A 24511-nucleotide genomic window follows, 5' to 3' on the forward strand; every position below is an offset into this window, starting at 1 on the left:
AGTGAGTTCAGGAAAGCGCAAAGCACACAAGAAACCTCGAAAAAAAAAAAAAAAAAAAAAAAAAAAAAAAACCAGTGTTTCTTAACCTGTGGGTAGTGACCCCTTTGGGATGTTGAACAACACTGTATCTAAGATCATAAAAAAACCCCACAGATATTTACATCACAACTCACAACAGTAGCAAAATCACAGCTATGAAGTAGCAACAAAAATAATTTTATGGTTGGAGAGGTCATCACAACATGAGGAACTGTATTAAAGGGTCTTAAAAGGTCACATTGTTAGGAAGGCTGAGAACCAGAAAAGCTTCTTTTTGCAGTAGATGGCAGTCAATCCAGAGACCCACAACTGGTCAAAGTGCAGAGGGGGGTGGGCGGCGCGGCGGCGGCGCGCACCCCCACCCAGCCACGACTTGAGTCGACCAGCCTCAAGTGACAGAAACAAAACTACAAGAGAAACCTCGAAAAATAAAAACAAAAAAAAAAAAAAAAAAAAAAGAAAAAAAAAAAGTGCAGAGAACTCAGGGGAGCTGAATGCTCAGCCTTACACAGGACATGTGTATCATGCTCTCTTCTGCCAGGATTCAGGGATCATCTAGAAAGAGGGAATGGAAAGACTGTACGAGCCAGAGAAGGTGACAGATGACTATAGCAAAACTGTTGTCCAAAGCTAACAGACAGTAACACACACAGAGACACACAGCGATCATGACAGCATGCACAATACTCGCGTAAGCTCAAGACAGACAAAATCCCAGCATGCAGGGGGCAGGTGGATATGAAGTCCCATCTTGAGTTGAGGAGCTATTGGTAATTGCTAGCAGCTAGTAGAAAGAGATTCAGTTTCATTTAATGTTGTAGTTCTTGGCGGGTCAATCATTCTCCAGAGAATGGCCACACAGCCAAGAACCAAGAGTATATGGACAGTACAAAATAGACTTGATTTTTTTTTGTTTGTTAAAAAAAAAAAAAAAGAGGATACACAGTTGGGTGGGTAGAAAAAGGGTATGTGGATCCAGGAGGAGTTATGGGATGGAGATGAGTAAGATCAAAACACACTATGTAATTCTCAATTAATTAATTAATTAATTAATAATTTTTAAAATGATGCTGAAGTAATGGAACTTTTACACTCTGCTTTGTCCTTAATTAGGATGATTAAAAACTTAAAAAAATCACTAGCTTATTTTCTCATGTGGTCTACTCAATGGAAATATTTTTTGAGTGCTCATCTTAGATCAGCTTCTAGCATAAAATAAAGCAGACAGAAACACTGGGTGACTGCCATGTCTCTACCTCTTTTCTTTGTCCTACCCAATATATTCCAGATTTGGATGTATGTTCCCATTCTCTCATCTTCTTTCAAGCCCTAGGCATCCAGCGCTGGGTGACAGAGCAATATCCTCCTATTTTTTTTTCTTGCCTTGCTCTCCTATTTTTATTGTCAGCTACTATTTAAGCAAGATGGCTTTGTCTTCAAAATTGCTCCTTCTTCTTAAGAAATTCACCATTCTTTCATTGATCCTACTCTCAAATGGTAGGATTGCAGGTGAACACCATGCACACTAAACTTTTTAGAGTAGCATCATTGATTTTCCTGTAGGTCTTTGAAAGACAATGTGTAGAAATGAGCATTAGCTCAAAGGACATCTTTTAGGATCAGTAGATACCTTTTCTATTAGTTTATCGTTACAAAGAGGGGAGGGAACGGGAGCTCTGCAGGGAGCTTCTGAGCGATGCATGTATACGCTTCCCCAGTTCCCGGTTCCTTAGGAATTTTCATCATTTAATGCATTCAGTTTTATAATGTCTGGTCTGTTTTCACCATCACTTTATCCCCTGCTCACTAATTTATCCAAAGGTCTTGATACCACAACGCATAATGATTCACCTTAAATGTTATCTCTTATGCTTTCTTGGCACTAATAACAGCTAGTCTCTTATTTGCAAAGGACATTTTCCTCTAAGACACGTTTTTTTAAAATGGTGAAACATTGAGATGAAACACCCCGATTGGCAGAGTAATTAGTTGGTCAACTGGTTTTTTATCACATAAATTACTTTTCTGTCAAGTGACAACAAATGTAATTTGAACTAAGATTAATTACATAATAATTATGCTTAACATAATTGGTTAAATAGAGGAATTTCTTATGAAATGGTATATTTTTAATTTATACAAATAAGACCAGATGGTGAAGAGCTAGTTTTAATTAAATTAGGTTTTATAATTATAGATGATTAATTTTAGATTTGACTGAGATTAGAAAGAATGTATTAAGGGAATTACTTTTGAGTTTTTCAACGGGATGATAACATATTATGATACTTACAAGCTCTGTTACCTGGGATCAAATTAATAATCTCCTAATTCCACTTTCACAAATAAAGAGGTTACGAAGGGAAACGACAGATGACTTTCTTTGAAGATCTTTGAGGTCCATTGGCAGCTTGTGTGTGTAAAAGCTACTTGTTCTGCTTCTGAGACATGAGGAAGTGGGAGCATTGAATGGTTTACTGAAGATGTTTCTAATCCTCAAACGTGGTGACTAAACCATTCTCATGGCACCTTCGACGCAGCCGAACATAAAATTACTTTTGAAAATTACATAAGGATTCCACAAAATCAAATGTTTTAGAGGTCAGCTTTTCCTTCATTTTCATTCCGTTCAGTAGGTATTTTCATGTGGCTTGTCATATGAACCGCGGAGCGGGAGTCTGAGAATTGCTTCTGATCACAGGAACCGTGGGTCACTCACCTGTGAAAAAGTCTGAATCCAAACAGGAAAAAAATGAGCTTAGTCACAGAGGCATCTGCCCTACACTAGGTAGGAGTCATTTTTCCTGCACAGATGGCTTCCAGTTGTCCATCCATCCTATTCACTCACCATGTGCATTGCTCTGCATTGCTGATGTGTCTTATTAGGAATCTGCTTTCAGAGGAAGAAAAAAAACCCAAAAAACAAAAAATGGAGCTCTATTGTAGTCTGTTTGTCTCTAGATGATTTCAACAATATTTCTTTGCTGCTTCTACTGTCCCTCAAACAGGCTCACAAACCTTAGATCCAGCTCAAAATTGATCACATGATTAAGTGGTCTGAATCTTCAAATGGCCCAACACAGGAGAACAGTGGTCAATACAAGGCCTTCAGATGAAAATCTACTCATGAAGCTACACGTATGTGCTCCTATGCATGAGGAGATGGAGGGGTGGTATAGGAAGACCCTTACCATGGAGGATGGGGAACAAGACCCGTGGCCCATTCATCATAGGACTAATCATAGTCATGGCCATAATTCAGCTTTAAGAGTATATTAGTAGTGTGTTACCATCCCCCCCCCCCGTGTGTGTGTGTGTGTGTGTGTGTGTGTGTGTGTGTGTGTGATTAGAATCCTGGGCCTTGCACATACTAAGCAAGTCCTCTATCACTGAGATACATCCCCAGCCATATAAATACAATTTTTAACTGGTATGAGATAAGATGCCTAAAGCCAGTTAGGATAACCTTTCCATTTTAAGGTAGATTTACTACACTTGCCACATCCCATATCAGAATAATGCTTTCATAAACGTAAAATCAGAATAGGAGTTGAATCTTAAGAACCAGTATTAATTATATCTTTATCATACAAGTCATATATAAATATTGTAAAAGTCATAAAATAAATAGAAAGAGAAAAGATGAATTTCAGTTCCACCATCTAGCAATATCCTTCAAATATTTCCCCATGAATATTTGTTTTTATTTTCAAAAGTATAAGGTAATTATGTACACTAATTTTTTACTTTGCTTCTCCCCTGTCCCTGCTTTCCTTCTTCACTGTATAACCCAGGCTGGTCCTGAACTTGCAATGCTCTTGCCTCATTGTCCTGAATAGTGAGATTGCAGGCATGGTTTATACACAGCATTTTGTAACCATTTTTTTTTTCCCACTGAACCACACACTGTGATTGCTTTTCTGTGTTAACATACCTCTCTGCAATCACCTTCAGGGACAGAATCATAGCATTACAGAAGACAACCTTGGTTTATTTAGTCACATTCTTATTTTTATACATTAAAATTGTATTTTAATTTGTCTTAGCCTCTAAAGCTCCTCTTGTCCATGGTTGGTTGGTTTTTGCCTACAGAAGGAGGGCTTTTCATATGGAATTGGCAGTGTTCATGAAGAGAGTAAACCCACACTCCAATTCTTCTGTTTTGTGTTCATCTCTTTTTGTATACTTTTAGTTGCAGAGTGATCATCATTTATTTTTATGTAGTAAATTTTTCGCTAGTTGCCTCCTGATGACATAAAATACAGCTGAATTTGATGAGTAAACTACATTAAAATCACAAGGACTAGTAAGTTAGTACTGAAAATTTATTTTAGTAAGTGGTTCAAAACCTTGACTGCCTTTTACTACTGCCTGGGAGGCTTCTAAAATTCTGATCCCCCAGGCATAACCCGGACCCAGGCAACACATAATTTCTGGTAAAGGTCAGGTTCTGACGGGTATTACCGAGCTTGCTAGGTAATTACCATAAGCAGCCACATTGGGGACAGCTAGTTCTACATTGAGTCCTTTTTTTCTGAATGTTTACATATTACATCGATGGGTTGGGGGACTGACCTGAATAGCAATTGTCAGATGAGAAAGGAGTCCAGGAGAGATGCTGCTTCTGCTGCAGAGCAGTAGCTGGCTCTGAGAGCCAGTGGATAAAGTTTTGCCCTGCAAAAAGGAACAAGCTGTGCTCCTGATTATGACAACGGTGACAATAGCGGTTGGCTCTGTGGTCACCGAGTCATTGAATGCTCACATCAGCTCTGTAAGCCTGGCGCTATGATCTTCTCCAGATGCACACACACGAGGGAAAAGTCCACACTTGGAATGTAGCCTTTTGTTGGCTGTGCAAGCTCAGTCTCTGTATGCTGTAACCTCCAGGAAAGTAACTGGTGTCTCTGTGTTTCAACATATATAATGTGCGTACAATAGGACCTACACTCCTCCAGGCTGGGAAGACTAGAGCAGTGGGTCTCACCTTGCCTAATGCTGCAACCCTTTAATCCAGTTCTTCATGTTGTGGTGACCCCCAACCATAAAATTATTTCATTGCTAGTTCATAACTGTAATTTTACTACTGTTATGAATTGTAATGTAAATACTTTTGGAGACAGAGGTTTGCCAAAGGGGTCATAACCCATGGGTTGAGAACCACTGGACTAGAACATGCAATTGTACGTCAAATACTCTTTAGAAAGGATCTGGCATTTTTCAAAACAGAACAGCAGTGACCCTCAAGGGAAGGTGATTGATGCTGTCTCTCCCAGGCATACTTGGCCCATCCAAAGACACTTGGAGGCATTACACTGGGAAGGGAAGGGTACAACTAACACAGTAAGTGGAGGCTAAGGAGGTAATGCATCCTGGAATGCACAAGACACCTCCTGTAGCAAAGAATTACAGTATTTGGCTTCCATGTCAACAGTATTGAGGTCAGTATCATGTACAAGAGAGGCGGGAAGGGGAGGGAGGGGAAGAGGAATGGAGTGGGTGTTGGAAATGCTGAATCTATCAACTCTGGTCTCTTAGTCTTTTATCCTTGGGAAGAAAACAAGGAAACAATAGGCCAACAATGATGTTAAGGGGTAGGGCGTTCGCCTTCAAAGGCCTTCAAAGGCTGTTTGGGACACATGGATGGATGCACACCTTCAAAATCTGGATGAGAGGCAGCCATACACCATTTCTGGGAATCTGGAACACACTGCACAAGTTTCCTGGGTCCTTGCTCTAGACAAGCTGCCCATGTGTCTTTAACAAGGGTGCATATTTCAATTTCTAGGCTACTTTAGGTGGTCTTCATCAACAGTGAGGAGACAAGAGCTGTAATGAACAGGAAGACATATTGCCATGCATTTCCACAGTTCAGACAATTTCAAAATCAGTGAAGTTAATAAAAAGTACATCAAAGTGTGCTGCTTTTGAGCTGAAGGACCGGAAGTTGCATAACACCTAACCCAGAGACTGGGAAAAGAGAGCACTAAGTGACAGTCTTCATTTGTAAGCTTATGGTCACCTCTGGGTGCCCCTTACAGACTTAAACAAGCCTTCTTAAACTGTGTTTGCACTAGAGGTTTCTTGGAGGAGCTCTCAGGCTGGGACGCAGGCAGATGGCTGGCCTTGTCCCTTTGTGTCACTCTCACCCAGAAAAGCTCATTCTCCATTAGGCATCTCTTAATTCAGACCTAATTCTTCACCTGCCTTTTTGTGTGCTGAGAGCTCTGCTCTCCCCAGGCCAATTTCTCAGCTACATCAGCTATGTAAATCAGCACATCTTCTTGGATTGATTTTCTTTGTGAGCCAGGAGCCATTTGTGGTATTTCTGCCTGGGAGTGTAATTGGAGCTGTTTCATTGTTGAGCTTTGCAGTGGCTGGTTTAATTTCCATACAGTAGGCACTCTTTCTTTTTTGCACCCCATACCTCAGTCTGTTTCTAAAGAGAATTGATTCTGCATTTGATAATAGCTTCACTTACAGAACACCCTGGTGCGTCCAGATGCAGGATGCTGTAAGTATGAACTGTGTGTACAGCCCGACAGCTCCCCGCGTTTCTGAGAGAGACACAATGCTCTAACACAGGAACAGAATTACCTCTGGTAGAGGAGAATGGAGAAGATGGTCGTCATTGCCTTTCCTAGCAAAAATGTAAAAATTAAAGCACAATAATGACAGCACATTGCAAATGGTGCATATCTCAAAATGTAAAAAACCCACATGGGAACTAAAAATGGCAGGTTTCACAATGTATTATTCTTTTAACATATTGCAAATGGTATGTCAGTTAAAAATTTTTAATAGAAATGTAAATAAATTTCTTCTATAAGCATTATCAAAATCCTAAATAAAAAATATAGTGAAAACATTATAGTCATTAGAACTATGCAAAAGCCTTTCTTTTTCTTACCCATACATCACACATTGGGGAAAATAGTGTAAGGATATGCTGTAGACATTAGTCTATAAAAGTTTTTAATTTTTATTTGCTTAATAATAGTCCAAAAGTAAATGACTTACAAAATTTAAATGTATTCATTTATGTTATAGTTAATAAATTTGTTTATGCTTTGAACATTTTACACCATACTCATTTATTCCATGTTTGAAAACAAAAGATTAAAAATGTCATTTGATGGAAAATAAACTGATCAAGTATTGAAACTAGTTATAAATTTTTAATAAATTTACCTAATTACTGCAAATAATCTAACTGTTGAAGTAGTTCATAAAATCAATTGAATATTCAAGATGAGAAATTTAAATTAAAAATGTTAGTTGTGAGCAAAGGTGTTAAGTTTTACATATAACTATGAATACTAATTTGAAAACAGAAATTCTTGTCATTAAATAGTAGCTATGTAATTGCAGATTGAAATTATTTAATGCACAAGAATAACAATTATATTTCCCTTTTCAAAATATGGGAAAGTGGTAAAATTTTTAAAATCCAGCATAAAATTACAAGAAAAATTACAATTAAAAAGATTAGCTATGATAAAAAGATAAGCTATTATGGAAAGGAGTAAATATTTCTAATAACAATACAAACAAGGCTTTTTAAGATTTGTTATTATTATTTGTGTGTGTGTGTGTGTGTGTGTGTGTGTGTGTGTATACCTAAGTGCAGGTGCCCATGGAGGCCAGAGGAGCTGCAATCTAATCATAGGTGGATGTGAGCTGCCTGATGTGGGATCTGAGAGCTGAACTTCTGTCCTCTAGAAAAGCAATACATTCTCTAGCCACTAAGGCATCTCTAGTTATTATTATTTCATATTGTATAAGCATTGCAACTGACTAAACTTCTAAAGTTAGAATGACACCCCAGATTCCATGGAATGAGCTAATACTTTTTTAAAATCTAGTCTGACAGCTGAGAAATGAAAATTTATCATGGTTTATTATTTATATTTTCTTGATTCTTAACGAGGATGGTTGCCTTTTCCTGTATTAACCTGATGTTTTGCGTTCCTCTTCTGTAAAATACCTAGGGCGTTTTGCCCATTTTACTCTTTTTAAAGCTTCAGTTTCTGTATATTTATGGAAGTTCTTTATATATTCTGAATACTAGTCCTTTGTTCCGTGCAACAGTTAAGAGGTAAGATACATTGGTAAATGTCACAATACTTGTTTGTCAGCAGCCAGAACTGCATGTTACATGAAGAAAAACCAGGAATTGAACCTTTAAACTATGCTTTGTTCGGAGAGCTGAAGACAAAGGCAGTGGATTAGCATACTAAAGATCTATTTTCCATCCCACCTCTAGAAAACAGTTTCTATAGAGAAATCAAGGCAGCCAATGACTCCAAAGTGTGGCTGGACCTTCCTGGTCAGGAGGTGAGTCTCACCCCTGAGATTCATGGACTCTCCTTACTTCACCTCCTTCTCTGTGCAGGGGTGGGGTTTCCACACACCACAGCCACTGAGCCTGAAAACTTTATCCTGCATTTTCTCCAAAAGGTTTAAAAGTTCTGCCTTTTACATTGAAGTCTCTGATCCATTTGAAATTGACTTTCTGTAATGCTGTGAGGGAGAGATGTATTTTCAGCTTTTGCTATTAATTAAGGGATTTTTTTCAGCTCTCTTCTCCAAGGTGTCCAGCATGAATGATCTCCTCATGTTTCCTCCTCAGACAGCCTTTTCCCCACAGCGGCCAGAAGCTTTCTGCTCACAGTCTCTGTCATCAACGTTGTCTTTGCTCTCCATTGATTTATTTCCATTTTCAGCTGCTTCTCTTCTAGATATACTTTTTATTAAAAAAAATCACATTTAAGGTTTCATATTTCATAAATGTTATCCCCTGGTCAGTAGGTATTTCTTTGTACCATGCAGTTTTAAAAAAATATAATACCTAGGCCTTTGATTCTTGGATATCATTTATTTCTGAGGACTAGGGGCAAGTTTTACCTCTCTCCTCTCTTCCTCACAGCCTTTGGAAGGGGCCATCCTCCACAAAATGGTGGTTTGATCATAATCACATTCAAAATTTGAGGACCAGACATGGCACATACCCCCAAACAACCCTGATGGTTGGCACGATACAAGTAGGGCTGATGTTTGCATTGTTTATACTGTGGAACCCCCTAAGTGTTGATGATTAAGGGTGGCAGGCCCAGCAGCAGGTACAAGGCTGCAGTGAGCATGTCAGGTGCTGCAGCCTAGTGAGTGGGTGCTGAGGTCTGCTCATGGCAGTTCAGACTTACATCCTAGAGTGGATGGATGGTGACACTGTCTTCATCCTGAAGCAGCCAGTAGCTCCTATGTTGGTCAGTTTACCCCCTATAAACAGGTCAGGACATGTCAGGGTCCCAAGGACTCATCTTCTGAGCTAGGACAGGTGCTTGGAATGGATCACAGCAGAACCAGGCTTCCAGTCCTGGGAAATCTAGCCCAAAGCTTCAGGAGTTGAACCAGAGACTGCTAACAGCCAGTTGTATGCAAGGATAGGCAGCATGTTTTCAGGGTCATATTTCAGTCATGGGAATCTCCTCCCTAGAGAATATGTGAGAACCAAGTCCCCCAAAGTCCAAGTTTCCTATACCTGCTCACCAACTCCTTCCCCTCAAACAAAACACTCATGGCTGCTTTTTCTTCTAGGTCACATATTTTCTACACATAGGTTGCCTGTGTGAGATTCACAGTTGTGCAGTGTTTTCTTCATAAAAGGAAGAGAACACAAGGCTTAGGACAGCTTACTTTATTCCACTGAGAAGGAAGTGATTATAATGACTCAACTGTTATAGCATTTGAGTGCTGACCCAGAGTCCATGCTGGTTGATACAATGCACCCATTCTTTCCTCGTGTATTCATCAATGTTTAGGGACATCTCCTCCACACCGAACACTGTGCTAGCTTCTGAAAAGGAAGATAAGCTGTGATTTGGGAAATGGGGACAAATAGACTTCCCTACACTAGCCGCTTAGACAGTGTCCAGGTTTTTGAAACAACAAAGGCAAATTTTTTTTGTATGACAAAGACTCTTTCAGAGCCACAGGAACATGTGTGAAGTAGAAATAATTTCTGTGCTCTGTGGGCCACTACTAGTTGTAAAAGGTTGTTTGGTCAACTTTATAAAACCCAGTGCTGCACACAAAAGGTAACCCAGTCACAGATATGCTTTGCAAGTACTAAGGTAAGCAGCTGAACCAGAGAATCAGACAGTCTTATCCACCGCGATGCAGCCATCACCCAGAACTCATCTCTCTCCTAAGCACTGGAAAGACTTGCAGGGTACAGCTGCAGTATTGTACACAGAACTATGCCACAGCTTTAGAGAAACACTCTTCCTTTCTCGGTACCATATACACATTGGCTCCACTCTCCTTTATTTTCTCAAGTCTTTAATGATATTTGGGGGAAAAAGTATTCTTTCATTTGCAGAACTTACTGTGCTAGTGATGGGATGCTCCTTCTTTTTTTCAAAGTGCTTGTCCATTTGAACACAGTCAGTTTGGGATGCATGTCATTTGATATTCATCTTGGAATTAATAAGTGTTGGGGCACAGCGTCCATGACTGAACATTTCCATAATGGATATTATGTCCTTTGGCTCAGCAATCATCTATAAATTAATATTAAACAATAATTTCCAGGCTGCTGAGCACATGGTGAACGTTCATCCTTCATATTCTGGCTTAATATCCTCCTAGCTCTTTTTCTACCCTTGAGATCCAGTAATGTGCCTCATGGGACAATAAAACAACCTTAGGAATTGACACAGTGCATTGAAGAGACAGATCTTCACTGAGTAATTGTGTAGCTCACGTACATTGGCAGAACCAGAATCTTGCCTCATTATTATGGTTTCTTTCAAACTACTGAAATAGTACCCCCCAAACTCTTCTCTGAGCTGTTCTCTTGGTGGTGGTGGTCTCATCGGATGGTGACATTCTTGAAGAACTAATAATAACTAATTTTAATAGTTATTACAAATGTGTAAAATAACTTGCTTTTTGGAGCATATTGTCACAAGTGGAAAAGGGTTCACCAACTATACAGCCATTTATAATGGACTTAAAGCAAAGGTTACTACACAGGGGAGAACAGGGGAGGCTGGCCTCGTTCTGTGGTCTCTGGTAGTCATACACAGGAGGCTAGAGATAGAATTCTTTCTTCTAGGGCACCTTTGCTACCCCAGCTCTCATTTTCTTTCTAGCACTGCTGTGAACTTAGAGCTAAGTAGAGGTCAGAGAATATTTAGAGGCAGAAGAAATGGCCAAAGAAATTAAAGATCGGGAAAGCATAAAGATGTATGCTACAGATCAACTTTTCTTGATAATTTTCTAGCACTTATATTAATATTTCTTAAAGTAATTCATTTTATAAACACAAAATAGTTGGAACTATCCTCCAGATTAATTGAAAGTTAGAAAGTTAAATGTACACTTTTACAATGAAAAGGCCTGGGAGTGACTATTTTAATCCAATGATCAGTCTTCATGTAATTAATGTTGAAGTAACAGATACAATGTAAAGGTCACAATTCCTTCATAAAATAATCTTTAATCTAACTTCCAGTTTAGAAGAAATATTTGGAGCCAGTCATGTGGTTCCATGCCTATAGTCACAGCACTTGGGGGCTGAAGCAGAAGGATTACTGAGGATTCCAAGTTAACCTGAGCTATGTTATGAGTTCTAGGTCAAAGAAAAGCAAATGTAGTTATAGTGCAGAAATCAAGGTGGTTGTTATCCTTGGGATAAAGGCGGCAGGCACAGCAGCAGGTGCCAGGCATGTCAGGTGCTGTAGTGAGTGGTAGTGAGTGGGTGCTGAGGTCTGCTCATGGCAGTTCAGACTTACATCCCCGGCTGTGTAGATAGTGACAGTGCCTCCTGAAATGACCAGTAGCTCTTATCTTGGTCAGTTTACTCCCTATAAACAGGTCAGGACATGTCAGGGTCCCAAGGACTCATCTTCTGAGCTAGGACAGGTGCTTGGAATGGATCACAGCAGAACAGGCTTCCAGTCCTGGGAAATCTAGCCCAAAGCCTCAGGAGTTGAACCAGAGACTGCTAACAGCCAGTTGTATGCAAGGATAGGCAGCATGTTTTCAGGATCATATTTCAGTCATGGGAATCTCCTCCCTAGGGAATATGTGAGAACCAAGTCTCCCCAAAGTCCAAGTTTCCTATACCTGCTCACCAACTCCTTCCCCTCAAACAAAACACTCATGGCTGCTTTTTCTTCTAGGTCACATATTTTCTACACATAGGTTGCCTGTGTGAGATTCACAGTTGTGCAGTGTTTTCTTCATAAAAGGAAGAGAACACAAGGCTTAGGACCCAGTTCAACTGAGAAGGAAATGATTCTAATGACCGAACTGTTTACAGCCTCACTCTGCACTTGAGTGCTGACCAGAGTCCATGCAGGTTGATATAATGCACCCATTCTGTCCTTTTGTATTTATTCAATATTTAAGGATAACTCCTCCACACTAAACACTGTGCTAGCCTCCTGTTTTTGTTTGTTTGTTTGTTAGTTTATTAGTTTGGTTTTGTGTTGTATGATATTTTGTTTGTGTTCTGACAAAGTTTGCCTGGGGATCAGAGGGTAGAGCTACCCACTAGTTAACCATAGAGGCCAGGTAGTGGTGGCACACACCTTTAATCTCAGCACTCAGGAGGAGAAAGCAGGAAGATCAGGAGTTCAAGGCTACCCTGGCTTACAAGAAATTGAACCAGTCTAAAAGAGAAACAGGACCTGGCTGTGGTATTGCCTTTAATCCCAGTACTGGGGAGGTGGAGACAGTGATATAAGGTGGGTGGAGACAGGATCTTGGCCCCCATTTGGCCTGAGGATTCATAGAAGGAAGAAGTTTCTAGTGGCTGCTGTTCTGCTTCTCTGATCTCCAGGCAAGCTTTATTTGTCAGAACACAAACAAAATATCATACAACAGTTTTGGTTTATGAACTGGGTTCAAACTGCATATTTTTTCAAATATGTTATTCATTCTGTCACTTTATGTGCTACTAATAGCACTATAAATTTTGCTAAAAGCAGCCAGAAATACCCAGGCCACACCATGCTGCCATGAAATTTTCTCTCTTAGATAACTTGTGTACCACCTTTGAGCTTAATGTCCCACAGAGTCTCAAGACAGCAGTGACATTTTCTGAGACAGTGTGAGCATCCTGCACACAGGCTGGAGTGAGTGCTGCTGCTTTTGTGGGTTTGGTTAGTAAGATTCACACAGATTAAATTCATGATTTGTGCACTTCCTTGTATGTGTGGCTACATGTCATTAAAAAGGTTTACATTACTCCAAAGAAGTCTATGTTCATGGGAGAAAGTCAAGAAATGGTTCATTTTTCTTCCCTTGAGTGAATTAACCATGTATTCAGGAATGATAGTCTTATAGCCAAATTATAGTGTACTTTCTGATCCCTACACTCTTTGAGGGGAGAAGGTTATGTAAAAAAGTCTCATTATCTAAGAGATCAATGAATTTAAGATTTCTGTTTTTCAAAGTGATTGTCTAACACCACTGCTTGAATATGTGGCGATGCTGTTTCATGACAATGGCTGCCAACTATGGTTCCAGTACAACAAATTAGAAAGAATGGAAACTAATATAGAATGTGCACTGTATGAATTTATATTACAGCTTTAAGAGCCAACTTGCCAAAAGGTATTCTGATATTTGACAAATGCTATACCCAACTGAGAATAAGCCATTATACATTTTGACATTTTCTGTATTATTACATTGTGCACTATTTTGTGTGTTGGGCATTATATCAAGATAGGATTTAAATGTCAGCAAAACAACTGATATCTGCTATCAAGACAAAAATGTTGTTTATATGCTTAGAACCCTTTTCTGAATAACCTCACCAAATACAAATAGTGTTCTCTAGCTTCCTCATTGTCTGTTGACACAGTTACCAGATTACAACAATAGGAGGAGGCCTATACAACACAGGAAGTTATCATTATCTTTGTTTTACAATGAGTAAGCCTGATTATGATTAAATTATGTGAATGACAACTTCAATGTTACCAATGTTTAGGCTGGCTTGTGCTCAAATGTTACTGTGCATATACTCTGTTGGATTTTGGTGTTTTTTTAGGGTAATTATTTTCTATTCCTATCCATTTTTTGGGACTAGGAATGTTTATCCCATGCAATTGTATCTTGTAAATATGTTAAGTTGGTTTTTATTTCTTATAGGGACCCACAGTTGAGTTTTTCTTGAGCTTCAGAGGAGATTTTGGGTTTAACCTTTTGAGAACTCCTGGAATAGAATTACTTAGGGGCATTTTCAGGTGGACTGACTGCATTTTGCACCATGAGATACACATGAGCTGAGTCAGCAAGGAGTCTCATGATCAGTACCAACTTGATTTATTTATATCCTGTGACCAATGTGTGTGTGCTATCTTCAGCCTTAATCTTACCATTAAGACAGTTGCCTGTATTGCTTTGGGCATCTCCAGGACATCTCTAAACAACAGCTTGAGGGGAACTATCTAAAACTTGGCACTGGGCTTTTTATTTAAATAATAAACTAAGAATAATCGTTTATGCTTCCTATGGTTCCTGGGAAAAACATAATCTCCTATGTATAGTAACTCCAAATGTGTTACACACACACACACACACACACACACACACACACACACACACACAGAGCTTATAAAATAGTATGCTTCCATGGGGCTTCTTCAAACATCCTTAGTTACCACCACCACCACCCCTGCCTGCTCTACACTCTCACCCTTCTCCCCACTTACACAAAGTCTGATCAGTGGTAGAAAAAAGCCTGCTCTACCCATCATTCAATCATTTAGGGACTTGGGTTAATGAATATTCTAACATTTTCAAAACATGAATTCTTAGGTAGTTATGGGATCAAAATCCATATAGCAGATGAGGAAAGAAAAAGTAGAATATTCTACTGGAGCTTCTTATGAATGGTCTGTAGTTTCCTTCTCAGCACATACCTCCCATTTAGTTGGCTCCCATTTAGTTGGATAACCTTACTTAGTTCTAAGGAGGGCTTAGAAATGCAGCGAAGCCAGGAACTGGTCTTTCCTTCCCCCCTTCTTCCTTCTCCCTTCTTCTAGTTGTTCTCTTCTTTTTATTCACCACCCCTTCCCAGTCTCAGTCCCTAGCATCACTTTAACTCACCAGCTTCCAAATGGTCTTGTAAGTGTTGGTCCTTAGATTCTGAAGGTATAAGTGGAGTGGGCCAAAAGAAAAAAGAGGAGGCATACTCACTAGACTACTTGGTAAAAGAAAATAAACATAGAAAAATTAATTAATTAATTAATTAATTAATTAATTTTAAACAATAAAAAATAAATAAAAATAAAAGAAAAATTTGAAATATTAAACAAACAAACAAACATTTTATTAAAGTAAAAAAAGGGAGAACTAGGGACTCATCATTCCTCTCCATATTATATTCTTTCCCTTGTTTTATATATTTTAAATTTTTTATCTGTGTATTCTGCTGGAATTTATCGGTGGATTCTGCTGGAGTATCCGATACAGATAAGCACTGGAGGGCCCCTGTTGCAAATCACCCTCTGGAGTGATGGAAGGATCTTTCTACTAGCACGTGGAGGAGACCCGATCTAGTGTTGGTGTGGCCCCAGGGTTCTATTTATGTCTTTCCTCAGGACAATGAGGTTCCTCTTTGGATTCCTGAGCACTGAACGCACCCTGTGGGTCTTCATGAAAAAATTTACCCTTCTGATGCCAATGGAGATTGAGAGCCCAATATCGCCAGCTTTGGCAAGCATTAATGTAAGCCTAGGAACTATAGCCATGAGATTGGATTCTCCAGAAGAGCTGCCAGCTAAAGTCGTGCTGGGATCAAGAAAAATGGGCGTTGGCAGTTCATTTACTGGAGTTCTATCCATGCCAATGGATGTCCACACACTCAAGAAGAGAATTTGACATTGCTGCTGCCGCTGTTGCTGTTATAGCAATGGCGACCACCGCTGCCACTGTTTCTGGGATTACCATTTCATAATTGCTTACTACAGCTAGCACAGTGGAGACTGGCAACAAAAGTAGCTACCACAGTTAGTTAATCTTCCATTCCATTGGGCATGATAAATTTAATTCAGTAGTTATATACATCTCAATTGGCTTTGAAAATTATAAATTTATAAACTCAAGTTGTTTTTGGGATACTATCTTACAAGGACTCCAACGTACAGTATGGCTTGTTAAGGAAGGGAATGGCTCAGTTGCCTTTAGCCTACTGGCTATGGGTGGGATAGGACCTCTGTGAGTCTTTTCTGTGTTGAAAACACAGATTGCCAGCCCAGTGCCACTTGGAGATCTGTGGCAGCAGTTAACTCCGCAGCTCACACACGATTGAGCCTGTATGATAATGAGTATTCAGAGATGGATAATGCCTGGGGGACAATCACCAACCTAAGACAGAGCACCTTTGTGGCCTGGGCAGGTGTCTCCATGACAGGTAAGGTGACCTGCTGATGTCCCATGCAACCCAAGTCAGAAGCTCATTTTTTAATAAAAGGGGGACCTGCAGGGCCCTGGCCCCACTTTTGGGTAACTGTTGCCTTGCTTGTGGACCTTGACCTTGATATCCTCCCTATGCTAATTCCCTGCCAGGTTTCACCCTCCTGAATGCTTAAGGGAAGTTCCTTGTCTGTGTATCCTGAATAATGGGCATTAACAGCTTAGATGCAAGATTGTAAAACATCAGTAGCAAACTTCTGCCCTCTGGGGTTCTCCCATTGTGCTGTAAGCCTGTATTTAAGACCTCCTCCCTCCTTCAATAAATGACATTCGGCATTTAAAATTAAAATATATATATATATATATATAATTACATATATACATACTGCGAATGTAATCTATGAATACCACAAATGTGATTAATATCATGAGTGTAATTAATGAATATCATGAGTGTAATTTAAAAAATAAAAATAAAAAAAAATAAACTTAGTTTTTCCATGGTTTACATGCTATATCTATGCCTACATGGCATACACGATGAATATTTTCCTTTTGTTCTCCCAAAGACAGGACCTTCTATATGCTTTTGGTATTTCCCAGTCAACATCAAATTAGTGTACACATCATAGGCTATCAAGATCTTTTGCACTGTTGTAACCCTTTAATCAGGTTTTTAAATAAGGGAACACAAAATTCATTTATCTAGTTAATAAAGGGTAATTCACTTGCTTATCAATAAGTAAACATACAATAGATAAATAGGTGAATATACAAATTAATAATAAATAATAAACATAAATATAATAATGAATATATGCAGAAAATAAAAATTATGTTTATTTTTTGAAATAAATTTAATCTTCAGATATTCTTGACAGTGGTAATAGCAAGAAACATAGAAGAGAATAAAAATCAAGTAATATTACAAGAATTGTGTGTATGTGTACTCACATGCACACACACATACAGACAACTCAACAATGCATGAAGGAATATGGACTTTGGCCTTTCCTTTCTGACTTCTTTACTTAGAAAATAACTGGTATCCTAATAATCATATATATATAACTTTATTTATATACATATCTGATTTCATTATATATATTCTTAGTTTCGATAATCAAAGCACATATCATGTAAACATGAAGACTGGAGTTTGCCTCTCCAGAACCCACTTAATTTCAGGAGGTAGGGTTGGGCCATCTGTAATTCCAGATCTGAAAGAGCAGAGATCTCGAATCCCTGGTGCAAGCTGACTAGCCATACTGGTTATATTACTGTATTCAATTGAAAAACCCTGCCTGCCTTGATGACTAAGTGACCAAGGAAGATTCTCAGCCTCAATCTTGGGCATGTGCATGCACATGTTTTATGTACACTGATGCATACGCATGCATCCACACACATGCAAACATGCACACCATGCAGATTTATTTTAATCAGTTCAAGAAAGCAAGCATTTACTTCGGCTCCCAATCTGAGAGCCCAACCCATCATGGTAGGACATTTAAGACAGCAACAGGAGGTCGAAGCACTGGGTCACACGGCCTTCACAGCCAGGGATGAGAAAGCAGTGACTGCACGATCTGCCAACTTTGAGCTTTTTATGCACTCTGGAATCGAAGCCTAGGGACAGGTGCCACCCACTATCTCCCAACCTCAATTAGCCTAGTCAAGTTTATCCTGAACAAGCAAGCCCAGAAATGAATCTAGTCTAAAGCATCCTTCAGAGGCATCGGCAGAGGCTGCCTTCTAGGCAATTCCAGATCCTTTAAATTGACGATCAACATAACCATCACATAGATAAATGGCTAAAAAGAAACCTTATACTAGAAACACTTTATTAGCCTATTCTGGGGATATTTATGACCTTGTTTTAAGCTTTAGGGATTTGGGGGATTTTAGGTCAGTCCCTGGTGATATTATGAAAGAGCACCTGGTCTCAGACACTGGAAAACAGAATACATAAATCATCAGCCTATACAATGCCTAAATCAGCAAAATAGCTCCATTTAGTTTGCCTAATGTTTCAAATGAATGCACAGACTAAATCATAGTCTCTACTGAATACTTTTGATGGTATCCTTTAAAGTCTCTAATTAAAACTAAGCTGTGTGCAAGTACTTTCTACCACAATTTGATGCTCACTGGTGCAGGGAAGTGAATAGGTGCCTCTTGAGATCGAGATGACATAATTTTCAGACATAGAATTTTAAAGTAAAAAAGGGCAATCACTACGATCATAAAACAACTATAATCACTTTCTTTAAATGCAAGTAGTGTAGAGTACATCATTTTATTACTTCATGCTGCAAGGATATCAATCAATGGTTATTTAGTCCAAGAAATCAAGCAGAGAATAAGAATTTTCAAAAGGAAACAATTCAACTAGAAGAGTTAGATCTACAAATCACTTTAATGTCCACTTGGAAGAAATTTACACACACAAACATACACACACACACACACACACACACACACACACACACACACCACACCACACACACATACCACACCACACACCACTCATGCATACATACACAATTGTCTGCTAAATTCTCTCAATACGAATTAACTAAATATCTGAAATAGCCTATGGTTAGAAGGTGATACAATTTGAGATGTTTTATGAGAACATTTAGGAAAATACTAAGTAGGAAGAAAATTAACAGTGCTTCTTTGAAAAGCTTTTGGCTGTACAGTCATTGGCGTTTAGCCTTTCTATGCCCTTTATAGAATGGGAGGAGAAAGGTCAAACCTTAATGTTTAATCTACAGGTTTATTGTTTACTGGTATTGGAACAAGACAGTTTTAGACCCCAAGACATACATGAAGACAAGTGGAATTGAAGCTTTGACACTAGAATTTATGGAATGGACTCAAGGACAAAATGTCATTAACAGAAGTTCATTTAGATATGCACACAGACAATATCATGTTACCCACATCACCTTTTACATACATACTCATATATCTATGTAGAACACACACATTGACCCACAAATGCACATACACACACACACACACACACACACACACACACACACACACACACACACCTGCTGTGGATATCGCCCTTTGTAAATAAGCATTGATTGGCCAGTAGCCAGACAGGAAGTATAGGTGGGACTAACAGAGAGAAGAATGGAGAGAACAAGAAGGGAAAGGGGGAGACTGCCTAGAGCCGCCAGGACAAGAAAAATGTAAGGTACCAGTGGGCCACGAGCCACGTGGCAAAGTATAGATTAATAGAAATGGGCTAAATATAAGAGTAAGAGCTAGACAATGATAGGCCTGAGCTAATAGCCAAGCAGTTTAAATAATGTAAGAGTCTGTGTGGTTATTTTATAAGTGGGCTCCGGGACTGGCAGGACTTGGCAGGAGCTGGAGAGAAATTCTCCAGTTACACACACCACTTACTTATACACATGTATAAGTTGTACAACCATCTCTTGCATTTGCATATATATTCACCAGATAGACATATAGAACCACAAACACATTTCTATACACAATAATTTGTTAGCCCAAGAGACAGAATTACCTAGTTGGTTTATCTTATCTTTTAGCAGAGACACATATACAGACACACAGAGAGATATACACATCCCTTCACTTAAGTGATGTATTCTAAAAGTTACAAATTCCAATTCTATATGTAAACTATACCATAGTCACACAGAGATACTATACACATATCTTTCTATATGCAAACCTTGCCATAGACACAATTAGTATTCAGAAAAGTAATCATCTAGGGGCAGTAGTGGCATACACACCTTTGCAGCAACCAACACCTCTCTACCTGAACTTAAGACCTGCTCAATAGAAGGGAAAACATCTCTGGTACTGGAAACCAAGACAACTACTCAGGGGTAGTAAAGTCATGGATCTTGGGAAGAACCCCCAACCAGTACTTTACTAAACCAGTATAATTCCTACTGTAATCTATGTGTTTGTCCTCACCCCTTACCAAGGAAATTTCTCTTTTATAACAAACTGAGACCATTACAGAAAATGACAACCAATCAAAATGTAGAGTTGTGGAACCTGGTCCCAGTGAATACATATATACAAAACAACTTTTGCATCTGAAGCTCAAGGAACATTATGGAAAGGAGGGTGAAAATATTGTAACAGCCAGAGGATCAAGGGAATTTGCTGTTAAACTGTGTCTCCTAGTAATGTGAGAAGCTGTACCCATAAAGTCTCACCAGTGTGTCCAAACATGAACCTAACAAGGACAACATGCCAAACTGTATGGCATGGCCCTTGAGTCCTCAACTCAACACAAAGAAAGTCAGTTAACTAAGGAATGCTTAGAGTGAGAGAAATAGACTTCCCTGGAGAAAAGAACACCAATAGATTATCCAGTACCAAATGGCTAGCTCTGAAAATATACATAAATTGGACATACTCTTATTTACAATAACCTCAAAAGAAATAAAACATCTGGGAATGAACTAACCAAGAAGCTGAAAGAGCTCTATAAAGAAAACTTTAATTCTCTGAGGAAAAAGATTGAGGAAGATGCTAGAACATGGAAAGGCTTCCCATGCTCCTGAGTTGATAGAATTAAAATTAATATTATAAAAAATGGCCATTCTACAAGACGCAGTTTACATTTTCAGTGCATTCCCAATCAAAACTCCCATAGCATTCTTTACAGAAATATACACAGAAGAAAAGAGCATCTTTAACAAATGGTGCTGGGAAATTGGATGTCTATATGCAAAAAATAAAGTTAGACCTGTGTATATCACCTTGCACAAAAGTTAACTCCAATTGTATCAGAGACCTCAATTTGAAACCTGAAACTTTGAGACTGCTAGGAAAAAACATAGACAGTATCATCCAAGATTTAAGAGTAGGAAAACTTTCTGAATAGGGTTCCATTTGCCCAGGAATTAAGGCCAACCATAGACAGATGAGATTGCATAAAATCAAAAGTTTCTGTTCAGCTAAAGAAGTGATCAAGTGGAGAGTGGAACCCTATAGAGTGGAAGAGAAAATGGTATACTGAACATATAAGGAACTAAAAAAACAAAGAGTTATAACAAAAAACAATAACCCTATTAAAGGCAGGCTATGGATATGAACAGAGAGTTCTCAACAAAAGAAATAAAAACAACTAAGCAGTATCTCAAAAAATGTTCATCATTCTTAGTAGTCAGGGAAATGCAAACCAAAACAACTTTGAGATTTCATCTCGTCCAGTCAGAACAGCTAAGGTATTCAAAACAACCAACAACAAATACTAGAAAGTGTATGAGCAAAGGGGAACCCTCATTCATGGTCAGTGGAACTGCAAATTGGTGTGGCCCCTCTGGAAATCAGTGTGGAGAATCCTCAAAAAGCTAGAAATAAACCCACTATATGACCTGGCTTTACCACCCTTCCGCATATGTCCTACTCCACAGATACTTGTTCAGCCATGCTCATTGTCACTCTGTTCACAATAGGAACAGCTAGGAAAATAAAATAACCCAAATGCCCTTCAGCTGATGATGGATAATAAAAATATGGTGTGCATTTGTATTGTAAATGTAATACTATTTGTAGAAAAAAATAGAGTCAAAAAGTTTACTGGTATATGGATGAATCTAGAAGTACTGTATTAAGTGAGGTAATCCAGAAGCAAAAAAACCCCAAAACCCAAAAAACCAAAAACAACTGTTCTTGCTCATCTGGGTTCCTAGCTCCAAATCTTCAGATGTCAGTATATAACCTAGAGTAACCACAGAAGCCAGGAAAAGAGAAAGGGACCATGGGGAAGGAAATAGAGGGCAATAGTAGGCCACAGATGTTATTGAGTTAGCAGGGGATGGGTAATTTGTGAGCATGGAAGCAGGCTGTTACAGAAGGAGAGGGATGGATAAACTATTTTTTTAAAAAACATAAAGAATGATCTTATATTGAGTTAAAATTACATATAATACATGTATATATATTCATATGTACATAGTTTAAATGAAGTTATTCGCTTGGGGTGACAATACTTCTCCTGAGAACCATAGACTAATAAAGACCTCAATACCAGACATGAGAAACCCCTTTTCAAGCTGTTGGTAAGGGGAGTGTAAAAGACTCCCCAACAGTGGAGGTTATTGCTATTGTCCTTGGCTGCTTCCTAGAGGTTGAAGGTAAGTTTGTATTGCTGACCACATCACATACTTTGGACACAGGACTCAGAGGAATCAAGCTGGATCTGACCTGAATGCTTCTCCTTGAGGACTAATTCTCATAGTACTGGGAAGTGTTATGCAAGCTGCCAAAGGAAGAAAGCATGCAATAGTCCTGCCCACCTGCAACATCTGTGAACCACTGTAATGACAACGGCAGCAAGGCAATCCTAAAAGTGCAATACTGACACTTATATTTTAGTAGTGACCAATAGTTTTCTAATGGAATGTAAGGCCCACGCAACAGGAGGCAAATCATTCCTGATATTGTAAACCTAGTCGAGCACTTATGGCTGTTGAGATCACAGTTCTCAAAGGAGAATTAAGTAATGCCACCTTCCTAAACCAGTATAATTCCTACCTGAATTCTAGGTACTTATCCTCCTTCCCAGAGATAAGTCTAGCTCTCATCCCTCATCAAAGAAGCCTAACCTCAGTGACACACCTCCTCCAATAAGACCACACCTCCTAATCCTTCCCAAACAGTTCCACTGACTAGGGAACAAGCATTTAAATATATGAGTCTGTGGAGGCCATACTCATTCAAACGCCACACTGAGCCTTCAAAAGCAACACAAGGTTCTCTCTATCTCTCATCATCTTATGGATAAGATATAAACTCTCCACTACTGCTCTAGCACCATGCCTGCCTGCCTACCACCAACCTCCCCACCATGATGTTCATAGACTGGCCCTTTGAAACTTCTAGCAAGCTCCCAATTAAATCCTTTCTCTTAAGTTGCCTTAGTCATGTGTCTCTTCACAACAGTAGAACAGTGACTAAGACACTAGGGAATATTGCAGTAGAGGGGTTTGAAAGAATGTAAGGGCCAGAGGGTCAGGAAACATGTAAAATGGTCCCTTTTAGATAAACACAGGGATGCTACAGCCACAAAATCTCAACAATATGGCTGCTTAAATAAGATCTGACCAACGACCACACTAGTTGGCAGGCCAGTATGAATAAGGAAAACTGCATGGGACCCTAACTCTAGATGGAGAGTAATTAAAGACTGCTGAGAGAAGAAGAATCTCTTTTCCCCTAAATGATGAGCCCCCTAAATTACTATCAAGTGGTCAGCCCTAAAAAATATACGTACAAGGAAGACTAAAAGGACTCGGTAGGTTTTATTCATATATTTACTCACACATATATGAAACATTAATAATTAAAGAATGAGGCCATGAATTTGAAAGGGAGTCAAAGGAGAAGATGTGGGGGGAGAAGAAATGGAGGAAATGATGTCACTGTATTTTAATTAGATGAAAAAATATTTAAAAGAAAAATGTTTTTATTTTTTCTTTTTTTTAATTTTAGAAAAAGGTTTTTTTTTTTTCATTTACATACCAATCCTGGTTCCCCCTTCCTTCCCTTCTCCCACTCCCCTCACTTACCCCCATCCCACCCTTCATCCCATCCCCCATCCACTTCTCAGAGAGGGTAAGGCCTCCCTTGGGAAGTCAACAATGTCTGGCATACTAAGTTGAAGCAGGACCAAGGCACTTCCCTATGTGTCAAGGCTGAGGAAGAGATCCCACCCAAGGGAATGTGTTCCAAAAAGCCATTTCATGTACCTGGAATAAGTCCTGGTCTTACTTCCAGGGGCTCCCCAAACAGATCTAGCCACATAACTGTCACCCATACTCAGAGGGCATAGTTCAGTCCCATGCATGTTTCCCAGCTGACAGGCCAAAGTCCATGAGCTTCCACAGCTTGGGCCAGCTGTGGTTTTCCCCATCATGATCTTGACCTCACTTGCTCCTGCGATCCCTCCTCCCTGTCTTCAACTGAAGTCTAGGAGTTCGGCCCAGAGCTTGGTTGTGGTTTACTGCCTCTGCTTCCATCAGTTCCT

Source organism: Peromyscus leucopus, chromosome 2 (genome assembly GCF_004664715.2).
Source record: "Peromyscus leucopus breed LL Stock chromosome 2, UCI_PerLeu_2.1, whole genome shotgun sequence".
Taxonomy (NCBI): domain Eukaryota; kingdom Metazoa; phylum Chordata; class Mammalia; order Rodentia; family Cricetidae; genus Peromyscus; species Peromyscus leucopus.